We start from the raw sequence: 13,211 nt of genomic DNA, 5'->3' as shown, positions 1-13,211 counted from the left end.
CGCAGGGGAGAAAGATAGAGACATGGGATCTTGTCCTACCCCCCCATTTGTGTGTACCCCGAGTCCAACGGTACCACCCTTGAGTCTCTAGGACTTAGGGTTCCGGAGTTATGAGCATTTGAAGATCCACCATATAAGTGAGTTGGGAGATTGAAAATTTGGGGTTTTAACCAGGGTCAGCTTTGACCGATCCTCAAGGGAGAAAGATAGAGACATGGGACCTTGTCCTACCCCCCCATTTGTGTGTACCCCGAGTCCAACGGTACCACCCTTGAGTCTCTAGGACTTAGGGTTCCGGAGTTATGAGCATTTGAAGATCCCCCATATAAGTGAGTTGGGAGAGTGAAAATTTGCCTAAGGGTGAGAGGCCAAAAGTGTTCCTCCAGACAGTGTTTAGGAGCACGTTTCAGAGCCTTAGGAGTGGTTTCGACCCCTTTTTTTGTGGTACTTTTTGTCAAGCTGAAGTTTGTGTTTAGGGTTGTTGAGAGTGTACATGGCTTGGTGTTTTAACCAGGGTCAGCTTTGACCGATCCTCAGGGGAGAAAGATAGAGACATGGGACCTTGTCCTACCCCCCCCATTTGTGTGTACCCCGAGTCCAACGGTACCACCCTTGAGTCTCTAGGACTTAGGGTTCTGGAGTTATGAGCATTTGAAGATCCCCCATATAAGTGAGTTGGGAGAGTGAAAATTTGCCGAAGGTTGAGAGGCCAAAAGTGTTCCTCCAGAAAGTGTTTAGGAGCATGTTTCAGAACCTTAGGAGTGGTTTGGACCCCTCTTTTTGTGGTACTTTTTGTCAAGCTGAAGTTGGTGTTTAGGGTGGTTGAGAGTGTACATGGCTTGGTGTTTTAACCAGGGTCAGCTTTGACCGATCCTCAGGGGAGAAAGATAGAGACATGGGACCTTGTCCTACCCCCCCATTTGTGTGTACCCTGAGTCCAACGGTACCACCCTTGAGTCTCTAGGACTTAGGGTTCCGGAGTTATGAGCATTTGAAGATCCCCCATATAAGTGAGTTGGGAGAGTGAAAATTTGGGGTTTTAACCAGGGTCAGTTTTAACCGATCCTCAGTGGAGCAAGATAGAGACATGGGACCTTGTCCTATCCCCCATTTGTGTGTACCCCGAGTCCAACGGTACCACCCTTGAGTCTCTAGGACTTAGGGTTCCGGAGTTATGAGCATTCGAAGTTCCCCCATCTAAGTGAGTTGGGGGAGTGAAAATTTGCCTAAGGGTGAGAGGCCAAAAGTGTTCCCCCAGAAAGTGTTTAGGAGCACGTTTCAGAGCCTTAGGAGTGGTTTGGACCCCTCTTTTTGTGATACTTTTTGTCAAGCTGAAGTTGGTGTTTAGGGTTGTTGAGAGTGTACATGGCTTGCTGTTTTAACCATTGTCAGCTTTGACCGATCCTCAGGGGAGAAAGATAGAGACATGGGACCTTGTCCTACCCCCCCATTTGTGTGTACCCCGAGTCCAACGGTACCACCCTTGAGTCTCTAGGACTTAGGGTTCCGGAGTTATGAGCATTTGAAGATCCCCCATATAAGTGAGTTGGGAGAGTGAAAATTTGCCTAAGGGTGAGAGGCCAAAAGTGTTCCTCCAGAAAGTGTTTAGGAGCACGTTTCAGAGCCTTAGGAGTGGTTTGGACCCCTTTTTAGTGGTACTTTTTGTCAAGCTGAAGTTGGTGTTTAGGGTTGTTGAGAGTGTACATGGCTTGGTGTTTTAACCAGGGTCAGTTTTGACCGATCTTCAGGGGAAAAAGATAGAGACATGGGACCTTATCCTACCCCCCCATTTGTGTGTACCCCGAGTCCAACGGTACCACCCTTGAGTCTCTAGGACTTAGGGTTCCGGAGTTATGAGCATTTGAAGATCCCCCATATAAGTGAGTTGGGAGAGTGAAAATTTGCCTAAGGGTGAGAGGCCAAAAGTGTTCCTCCAGAAAGTGTTTAGGAGCACGTTTCAGAGCCTTAGGAGTGGTTTGGACCCCTCTTTTTGTGGTACTTTTTGTCAAGCTGAAGTTGGTGTTTAGGTTGGTTGAGAGTGTACATGGCTTGGTGTTTTAACCAGGGTCAGCTTTGACCGATCCTCAGGGGAGAAAGATAGAGACATGGGACCTTGTCCTACCCCACCATTTGTGTGTACCCCGAGTCCAACGGTACCACCCTTGAGTCTCTAGGACTTAGGGTTCCGGAGTTATGAGCATTTGAAGATCCCCCATATAAGTGAGTTGGGAGAGTGAAAATTTGGGGTTTTAACCAGGGTCAGTTTTAACCGATCCTCAGTGGAGCAAGATAGAGACATGGGACCTTGTCCTATCCCCCATTTGTGTGTACCCCGAGTCCAACGGTACCACCCTTGAGTCTCTAGGACTTAGGGTTCCGGAGTTATGAGCATTTGAAGATCCCCTATATAAGTGAGTTGGGAGAGTGAAAATTTGGGGTTTTAACCAGGGTCAGCTTCGACCGATCCGCAGGGGAGAAAGATAGAGACATAGGACCTTGTCCTACCCTCCCATTTGTGTGTACCCTGAGTCCAACGGTACCACCCTTGAGTCTCTAGGACTTAGGGTTCCGGAGTTATGAGCATTTGAAGATCCCCCATATAAGTGAGTTGGGAGAGTGAAAATTTTCCTAAGGGTGAGAGGCCAAAAGTGTTCCTCCAGAAAGTGTTTAGGAGCACGTTTCAGGACCTTAGGAGTGGTTTGGACCCCTCTTTTTGTGGTACTTTTTGTCAAGCTGAAGTTGGTGTTTAGGGTGGTTGAGAGTGTACATGGCTTGGTGTTTTAACCAGGGTCAGCTTTGACCGATCCTCAGGGGAGAAAGATAGAGACATGGGACCTTGTCCTACCCCCCCCCCATTTGTGTGTACCCCGAGTTCAACGGTACCACCCTTGAGTCTCTAGGACGTAGGGTTCCGGAGTTATGAGCATTTGAAGATCCCCCATATAAGTGAGTTGGGAGATTGAAAATTTGGGGTTTTAACCAGGGTCAGCTTTGACCGATCCTCAAGGGAGAAAGATAGAGACATGGGACCTTGTCCTACCCCCCCATTTGTGTGTACCCCGAGTCCAACGGTACCACCCTTGAGTCTCTAGGACTTAGGGTTCCGGAGTTATGAGCATTTGAAGATCCCCCATATAAGTGAGTTGGGAGAGTGGAAATTTGCCTAAGGATGAGAGGCCAAAAGTGTTCCTCCAGAAAATGTTTAGGAGCACGTTTCAGAGCCTTAGGAGTGGCTTGGACCCCTCTTTTTGTGGTATTTTTTGTCAAGCTGAAGTTGGTGTTTAGGTTGGTTGAGAGTGTACATGGCTTGGTGTTTTAACCAGGGTCAGCTTTGACCGATCCTCAGGGGAGAAAGATAGAGACATGGGACCTTGTCCTAGCCCCCCATTTGTGTGTACCCCGAGTCCAACGGTACCACCCTTGAGTCTCTAGGACTTAGGGTTCCGGAGTTATGAGCATTTGAAGTTTCCCCATATAAGTGCACCTCTAAAGAGTAGATCTCCACCAGAACAGATGGTGGCAGTAATGCACTTAACCTGAATGTCAACTACCAACAGAATTGCAGGAGAAGAAGTAATTATTGAAGTTCACCTGGGGTTCCCTACTCATTATCTATGCACTGTTTACTTGCATTTCCAGTGAAGAAGAGTGGACTTTTCCCCGTTTCCAGAAGTTGGAGGTAAGTTTGATTTACTATGTGTGAAATGTTTGTTGTCTTAATGTAGGCTATGAACAACTTGGCTATGCTGGGGTTGAAACAGATATGGCAAAGTTTGCTAATTGAGGCTGTTAACAGTATGAAAGTCGAAACAGTTTCACCGTGTCACTGCTATTGGAAAAAAAAACAGTTACTACATGGCAGTCACTGCCTGTATAAGTGAGTGAGTGAGTGACTAAGAAACACCATTAAATCAGCCACCCCTGTGTAAGCAATGGTCTCAGTCTGGCCACCCCTATGAAAATTGTCTGGCTCCGCTGCTGGTGAGAGGCCAAAAGTTTTCCTCCAGAAAGTGTTTAGGAGCACGTTTCAGAGCCTTAGGAGTGGTTTGGACCCCTCTTTTTGTGGTACTTTTTGTCAAGCTGAAGTTGGTGTTTAGGGTTGTTGAGAGTGTACATGGCTTGGTGTTTTAACCAGGGTCAGCTTTGACCGATCCTCAGGGGAGAATGATAGAGACATGGGACCTTGTCCTAACCCCCTATTTGTGTGTACCCCGAGTCCAACGATACCACCCTTGAGTCTCTAGGACTTAGGGTTCCGGAGTTATGAGCATTTGAAGATCCCCCATATAAGTGAGTTGGGAGAGTGAAAATTTGGGGTTTTAACCAGGGTCAGTTTTGAACGATCCTCAGTGGAGCAAGATAGAGACATGGGACCTTGTCCTATCCCCCATTTGTGTGTACCCCGAGTCCAACGGTACCACCCTTGAGTCTCTAGGACTTAGGGTTCCGGAGTTATGAGCATTCGAAGTTCCCCCATATAAGTGAGTTGGGAGAGTGAAAATTTGCCTAAGTGTGAGAGGCCAAAAGTGTTCCTCCAGAAAGTGTTTAGGAGCACGTTTCAGAGCCTTAGGAGTGGTTTGGACCCCTCTTTTTGTGGTACTTTTTGTCAAGCTGGAGGTGTTTAGGGTTGTTGAGAGTGTACATGGCTTGGTGTTTTAACCAGGGTCAGCTTTGACCGATCCTCAGGGGAGAAAGATAGAGACATGGGACCTTGTCCTACCCCCCCCCCCATTTGTGTGTACCCCGAGTCCAACGGTACCACCCTTGAGTCTCTAGGATTTAGGGTTCCGGAGTTATGAGCATTTGAAGATCCCCCATATAAGTGAGTTGGGAGAGTGGAAATTTGCCTAAGGGTGAGAGGCCAAAAGTGTTCCTCCAGAAAATGTTTAGGAGCACGTTTCAGAGCCTTAGGAGTGGCTTGGACCCCTCTTTTTGTGGTACTTTTTGTCAAGCTGAAGTTGGTGTTTAGGGTTGTTGAGAGTGTACATGGCTTGGTGTTTTAACCAGGGTCAGCTTTGACCGATCCTCAGGGGAGAAAGATAGAGACATGGGACCTTGTCCTAGCCCCCCATTTGTGTGTACCCCGAGTCCAACGGTACCACCCTTGAGTCTCTAGGACTTAGGGTTCCGGAGTTATGAGCATTTTAAGATCCCCCATATAAGTGAGTTGGGAGAGTGGAAATTTCCCAAGGGTGAGAGGCCAAAAGTGTTCCTCCAGAAAATGTTTAGGAGCACGTTTCAGAGCCTTAGGAGTGGCTTGGACCCCTCTTTTTGTGGTACTTTTTGTCAAGCTGAAGTTGGTGTTTAGGGTTGTTGAGAGTGTACATGGCTTGGTGTTTTAACCAGGGTCAGCTTTGACCGATCCTCAGGGGAGAAAGATAGAGACATGGGACCTTGTCCTAGCCCCCCATTTGTGTGTACCCCGAGTCCAACGGTACCACCCTTGAGTCTCTAGGACTTAGGGTTCCGGAGTTATGAGAATTTGAAGTTTCCCCATATAAGTGCACCTCTAAAGAGTAGATCTCCACCAGAACAGATGGTGGCAGTAATGCACTTAACCTGAATGTCAACTACCAACAGAATTGCAGGAGAAGAAGTAATTATTGAAGTTCACCTGGGGTTCCCTTCTCATTATCTATGCACTGTTTACTTGCATTTCCAGTGAAGAAGAGTGGACTTTTCCCCGTTTCCAGAAGTTGGAGGTAAGTTTGATTTACTATGTGTGAAATGTCTGTTGTCTTAATGTAGGCTATGAACAACTTGGCTATGCTGGGGTTGAAACAGATATGGCAAAGTTTGCTAATTGAGGCTGTTAACAGTATGAAAGTCGAAACAGTTTCACCGTGTCACTGCTATTGGAAAAAAAAACAGTTACTACATGGCAGTCACTGCCTGTATAAGTGAGTGAGTGAGTAACTAAGAAACACCATTAAATCAGCCACCCCTGTGTAAGCAATGGTCTCAGTCTGGCCACCCCTATGAAAATTGTCTGGCTCCGCCGCTGGTGAGAGGCCAAAAGTTTTCCTCCAGAAAGTGTTTAGGAGCACGTTTCAGAGCCTTAGGAGTGGTTTGGACCCCTCTTTTTGTGGTACTTTTTGTCAAGCTGAAGTTGGTGTTTAGGGTTGTTGAGAGTGTACATGGCTTGGTGTTTTAACCAGGGTCAGCTTTGACCGATCCTCAGGGGAGAAAGATAGAGACATGGGACCTTGTCCTACCTCCCCATTTGTGTGTACCCCGAGTCCAACGGTACCACCCTTGAGTCTCTAGGACTTAGGGTTCCGGAGTTATGAGCATTTGAAGATCCCCCATATAAGTGAGTTGGGAGAGTGAAAATTTGCCTAAGGGTGAGAGGCCAAAAGTGTTCCTCCAGAAAGTGTTTAGGAGCACGTTTCAGAGCCTTAGGAGTGGTTTGGACCCCTTTTTAGTGGTACTTTTTTGTCAAGCTGAAGTTGGTGTTTAGGGTTGTTGAGAGTGTACATGGCTTGGTGTTTTAACCAGGGTAAGTTTTGACCGATCCTCAGGGGAAAAAGATAGAGACATGGGACCTTATCCTACCCCCCCATTTGTGTGTACCCCGAGTCCAACGGTACCACCCTTGAGTCTCTAGGACTTAGGGTTCCGGAGTTATGAGCATTTGAAGATCCCCCATATAAGTGAGTTGGGAGAGTGAAAATTTGCCTAAGGGTGAGAGGCCAAAAGTGTTCCTCCAGAAAGTGTTTAGGAGCACGTTTCAGAGCCTTAGCAGTGGTTTGGACCCCTCTTTTTGTGGTACTTTTTGTCAAGCTGAAGTTGGTGTTTAGGTTGGTTGAGAGTGTACATGGCTTGGTGTTTTAACCAGGGTCAGCTTTGACCAATCCTCAGGGGAGAGAGATAGAGACATGGGACCTTGTCCTACCCCACCATTTGTGTGTACCCCGAGTCCAACGGTACCACCCTTGAGTCTCTAGGACTTAGGGTTCCGGAGTTATGAGCATTTGAAGATCCCCCATATAAGTGAGTTGGGAGAGTGAAAATTTGGGGTTTTAACCAGGGTCAGTTTTAACCGATCCTCAGTGGAGCAATATAGAGACATGGGACCTTGTCCTATCCCCCATTTGTGTGTACCCCGAGTCCAACGGTACCACCCTTGAGTCTCTAGGACTTAGGGTTCCGGAGTTATGAGCATTTGAAGATCCCCTATATAAGTGAGTTGGGAGAGTGAAAATTTGGGGTTTTAACCAGGGTCAGCTTCGACCGATCCGCAGGGGAGAAAGATAGAGACATGGGACCTTGTCCTACTCCCCCCATTTGTGTGTACCCCGAGTCCAACGGTACCACCCTTGAGTCTCTAGGACTTAGGGTTCCGGAGTTATGAGCATTTGAAGATCCCCCATATAAGTGAGTTGGGAGAGTGAAAATTTTCCTAAGGGTGAGAGGCCAAAAGTGTTCCTCCAGAAAGTGTTTAGGAGCACGTTTCAGAACCTTAGGAGTGGTTTGGACCCCTCTTTTTGTGGTACTTTTTGTCAAGCTGAAGTTGGTGTTTAGGTTGGTTGAGAGTGTACATGGCTTGGTGTTTTAACCAGGGTCAGCTTTGACCGATCCTCAGGGGAGAGAGATAGAGACATGGGACCTTGTCCTACCCCACCATTTGTGTGTACCCCGAGTCCAACGGTACCACCCTTGAGTCTCTAGGACTTAGGGTTCCGGAGTTATGAGCATTCGAAGATCCCCCATATAAGTGAGTTGGGAGAGTGAAAATTTGGGGTTTTAACCAGGGTCAGTTTTAACCGATCCTCAGTGGAGCAAGATAGAGACATGGGACCTTGTCCTATCCCCCATTTGTGTGTACCCCGAGTCCAACGGTACCACCCTTGAGTCTCTAGGACTTAGGGTTCCGGAGTTATGAGCATTTGAAGATCCCCTATATAAGTGAGTTGGGAGAGTGAAAATTTGGGGTTTTAACCAGGGTCAGCTTCGACCGATCCGCAGGGGAGAAAGATAGAGACATGGGACCTTGTCCTACCCTCCCATTTGTGTGTACCCTGAGTCCAACGGTACCACCCTTGAGTCTCTAGGACTTAGGGTTCCGGAGTTATGAGCATTTGAAGATCCCCCATATAAGTGAGTTGGGAGAGTGAAAATTTTCCTAAGGGTGAGAGGCCAAAAGTGTTCCTCCAGAAAGTGTTTAGGAGCACGTTTCAGGACCTTAGGAGTGGTTTGGACCCCTCTTTTTGTGGTACTTTTTGTCAAGCTGAAGTTGGTGTTTAGGGTGGTTGAGAGTGTACATGGCTTGGTGTTTTAACCAGGGTCAGCTTTGACCGATCCTCAGGGGAGAAAGATAGAGACATGGGACCTTGTCCTACCCCCCCCCATTTGTGTGTACCCCGAGTTCAACGGTACCACCCTTGAGTCTCTAGGACGTAGGGTTCCGGAGTTATGAGCATTTGAAGATCCCCCATATAAGTGAGTTGGGAGATTGAAAATTTGGGGTTTTAACCAGGGTCAGCTTTGACCGATCCTCAAGGGAGAAAGATAGAGACATGGGACCTTGTCCTACCCCCCCATTTGTGTGTACCCCGAGTCCAACGGTACCACCCTTGAGTCTCTAGGACTTAGGGTTCCGGAGTTATGAGCATTTGAAGATCCCCCATATAAGTGAGTTGGGAGAGTGGAAATTTGCCTAAGGGTGAGAGGCCAAAAGTGTTCCTCCAGAAAATGTTTAGGAGCACGTTTCAGAGCCTTAGGAGTGGCTTGGACCCCTCTTTTTGTGGTATTTTTTGTCAAGCTGAAGTTGGTGTTTAGGTTGGTTGAGAGTGTACATGGCTTGGTGTTTTAACCAGGGTCAGCTTTGACCGATCCTCAGGGGAGAAAGATAGAGACATGGGACCTTGTCCTAGCCCCCCATTTGTGTGTACCCCGAGTCCAACGGTACCACCCTTGAGTCTCTAGGACTTAGGGTTCCGGAGTTATGAGCATTTGAAGTTTCCCCATATAAGTGCACCTCTAAAGAGTAGATCTCCACCAGAACAGATGGTGGCAGTAATGCACTTAACCTGAATGTCAACTACCAACAGAATTGCAGGAGAAGAAGTAATTATTGAAGTTCACCTGGGGTTCCCTACTCATTATCTATGCACTGTTTACTTGCATTTCCAGTGAAGAAGAGTGGACTTTTCCCCGTTTCCAGAAGTTGGAGGTAAGTTTGATTTACTATGTGTGAAATGTTTGTTGTCTTAATGTAGGCTATGAACAACTTGGCTATGCTGGGGTTGAAACAGATATGGCAAAGTTTGCTAATTGAGGCTGTTAACAGTATGAAAGTCGAAACAGTTTCACCGTGTCACTGCTATTGGAAAAAAAAACAGTTACTACATGGCAGTCACTGCCTGTATAAGTGAGTGAGTGAGTGACTAAGAAACACCATTAAATCAGCCACCCCTGTGTAAGCAATGGTCTCAGTCTGGCCACCCCTATGAAAATTGTCTGGCTCCGCTGCTGGTGAGAGGCCAAAAGTTTTCCTCCAGAAAGTGTTTAGGAGCACGTTTCAGAGCCTTAGGAGTGGTTTGGACCCCTCTTTTTGTGGTACTTTTTGTCAAGCTGAAGTTGGTGTTTAGGGTTGTTGAGAGTGTACATGGCTTGGTGTTTTAACCAGGGTCAGCTTTGACCGATCCTCAGGGGAGAATGATAGAGACATGGGACCTTGTCCTAACCCCCTATTTGTGTGTACCCCGAGTCCAACGATACCACCCTTGAGTCTCTAGGACTTAGGGTTCCGGAGTTATGAGCATTTGAAGATCCCCCATATAAGTGAGTTGGGAGAGTGAAAATTTGGGGTTTTAACCAGGGTCAGTTTTGACCGATCCTCAGTGGAGCAAGATAGAGACATGGGACCTTGTCCTATCCCCCATTTGTGTGTACCCCGAGTCCAACGGTACCACCCTTGAGTCTCTAGGACTTAGGGTTCCGGAGTTATGAGCATTCGAAGTTCCCCCATATAAGTGAGTTGGGAGAGTGAAAATTTGCCTAAGTGTGAGAGGCCAAAAGTGTTCCTCCAGAAAGTGTTTAGGAGCACGTTTCAGAGCCTTAGGAGTGGTTTGGACCCCTCTTTTTGTGGTACTTTTTGTCAAGCTGGAGGTGTTTAGGGTTGTTGAGAGTGTACATGGCTTGGTGTTTTAACCAGGGTCAGCTTTGACCGATCCTCAGGGGAGAAAGATAGAGACATGGGACCTTGTCCTACCCCCCCATTTGTGTGTACCCCGAGTCCAACGGTACCACCCTTGAGTCTCTAGGACTTAGGGTTCCGGAGTTATGAGCATTTGAAGATCCCCCATATAAGTGAGTTGGGAGAGTGAAAATTTGGGGTTTTAACCAGGGTCAGCTTCGACCGATCCGCAGGGGAGAAAGATAGAGACATGGGATCTTGTCCTACCCCCCCATTTGTTTGTACCCCGAGTCCAACGGTACCACACTTGAGTCTCTAGGACTTAGGGTTCCGGAGTTATGAGCATTTGAAGATCCACCATATAAGTGAGTTGGGAGATTGAAAATTTGGGGTTTTAACCAGGGTCAGCTTTGACCGATCCTCAAGGGAGAAAGATAGAGACATGGGACCTTGTCCTACCCCCCCATTTGTGTGTACCCCGAGTCCAACGGTACCACCCTTGAGTCTCTAGGACTTAGGGTTCCGGAGTTATGAGCATTTGAAGATCCCCCATATAAGTGAGTTGGGAGAGTGAAAATTTGCCTAAGGGTGAGAGGCCAAAAGTGTTCCTCCAGACAGTGGTTAGGAGCACGTTTCAGAGCCTTAGGAGTGGTTTGGACCCCTTTTTTTGTGGTACTTTTTGTCAAGCTGAAGTTTGTGTTTAGGGTTGTTGAGAGTGTACATGGCTTGGTGTTTTAACCAGGGTCAGCTTTGACCGATCCTCAGGGGAGAAAGATAGAGACATGGGACCTTGTCCTACCCCCCCATTTGTGTGTACCCCGAGTCCAACGGTACCACCCTTGAGTCTCTAGGACTTAGGGTTCCGGAGTTATGAGCATTTGAAGATCCCCCATATAAGTGAGTTGGGAGAGTGAAAATTTGGGGTTTTAACCAGGGTCAGCTTCGACCGATCCGCAGGGGAGAAAGATAGAGACATGGGATCTTGTCCTACCCCCCCATTTGTGTGTACCCCGAGTCCAACGGTACCACCCTTGAGTCTCTAGGACTTAGGGTTCCGGAGTTATGAGCATTTGAAGATCCCCCATATAAGTGAGTTGGGAGAGTGAAAATTTTCCTAAGGGTGAGAGGCCAAAAGTGTTCCTCCAGAAAGTGTTTAGGAGCACGTTTCAGAACCTTAGGAGTGGTTTGGACCCCTCTTTTTGTGGTACTTTTTGTCAAGCTGAAGTTGGTGTTTAGGGTGGTTGAGAGTGTACATGGCTTGGTGTTTTAACCAGGGTCAGCTTTGACCGATCCTCAGGGGAGAAAGATAGAGACATGGGACCTTGTCCTACCCCCCCATTTGTGTGTACCCCGAGTTCAACGGTACCACCCTTGAGTCTCTAGGACGTAGGGTTCCGGAGTTATGAGCATTTGAAGATCCCCCATATAAGTGAGTTGGGAGATTGAAAATTTGGGGTTTTAACCAGGGTCAGCTTTGACCGATCCTCAAGGGAGAAAGATAGAGACATGGGACCTTGTCCTACCCCCCCATTTGTGTGTACCCCGAGTCCAACGGTACCGCCCTTGAGTCTCTAGGACTTAGGGTTCCGGAGTTATGAGCATTTGAAGATCCCCCATATAAGTGAGTTGGGAGAGTGAAAATTTGCCAAAGTGTGAGAGGCCAAAAGTGTTCCTCCAGAAAGTGTTTAGGAGCACGTTTCAGAGCCTTAGGAGTGGTTTGGACCCCTCTTTTTGTGGTACTTTTTGTCAAGCTGAAGTTGATGTTTAGGGTTGTTGAGAGTGTACATGGCTTGGTGTTTTAACCAGGGTCAGCTTTGACCGATCCTCAGGGGAGAAAGATAGAGACATGGGACCTTGTCCTACCCCCCCATTTGTGTGTACCCCGAGTCCAACGGTACCACCCTTGAGTCTCTAGGACTTAGGGTTCCGGAGTTATGAGCATTTGAAGATCCCCCATATAAGTGAGTTGGGAGAGTGAAAATTTGCCAAAGTGTTAGAGGCCAAAAGTGTTCCTCCAGAAAGTGTTTAGGAGCACGTTTCAGAGCCTTAGGAGTGGTTTGGACCCCTCTTTTTGTGGTACTTTTTGTCAAGCTGAAGTTGGTGTTTAGGGTTGTTGAGAGTGTACATGGCTTGGTGTTTTAACCAGGGACAGCTTTGACCGATCCTCAGGGGAGAAAGATAGAGACATGGGACCTTGTCCTACCCCCCCATTTGTGTGTACCCCGAGTCCAACGGTACCACCCTTGAGTCTCTAGGACTTAGGGTTCCGGAGTTATGAGCATTTGAAGATCCCCCATATAAGTGAGTTGGGAGAGTGAAAATTTGCCTAAGGGTGAGAGGCCAAAAGTGTTCCTCCAGAAAGTGTTTAGGAGCACGTTTCAGAGCCTTAGGAGTAGTTTGGACCCCTTTTTTTGTGGTACTTTTTGTCAAGCTGAAGTTGGTGTTTAGGGTTGTTGAGAGTGTACATGGCTTGGTGTTTTAACCAGGGTCAGCTTTGACCGATCCTCAGGGGAGAAAGATAGAGACATGGGACCTTGTCCTACCCCCCCATTTGTGTGTACCCCGAGTCCAACGGTACCACCCTTGAGTCTCTAGGACTTAGGGTTCCGGAGTTATGAGCATTTGAAGATCCCCCATATAAGTGAGTTGGGAGAGTGAAAATTTGCCAAAGTGTGAGAGGCCAAAAGTGTTCCTCCAGAAAGTGTTTAGGAGCACGTTTCAGAGCCTTAGGAGTGGTTTGGACCCCTCTTTTTGTGGTACTTTTTGTCAAGCTGAAGTTGGTGTTTAGGGTTGTTGAGAGTGTACATGGCTTGGTGTTTTAACCAGGGACAGCTTTGACCGATCCTCAGGGGAGAAAGATAGAGACATGGGACCTTGTCCTACCCCCCCATTTGTGTGTACCCCGAGTCCAACGGTACCACCCTTGAGTCTCTAGGACTTAGGGTTCCGGAGTTATGAGCATTTGAAGATCCCCCATATAAGTGAGTTGGGAGAGTGAAAATTTGCCTAAGGGTGAGAGGCCAAAAGTGTTCCTCCAGAAAGTGTTTAGGAGCACGTTTCAGAGCCTTAG

Source organism: Toxotes jaculatrix, chromosome 9 (assembly GCF_017976425.1).
Source record: "Toxotes jaculatrix isolate fToxJac2 chromosome 9, fToxJac2.pri, whole genome shotgun sequence".
Lineage (NCBI taxonomy): Eukaryota > Metazoa > Chordata > Actinopteri > Toxotidae > Toxotes > Toxotes jaculatrix.
This window is presented reverse-complemented; position numbering follows the sequence as displayed.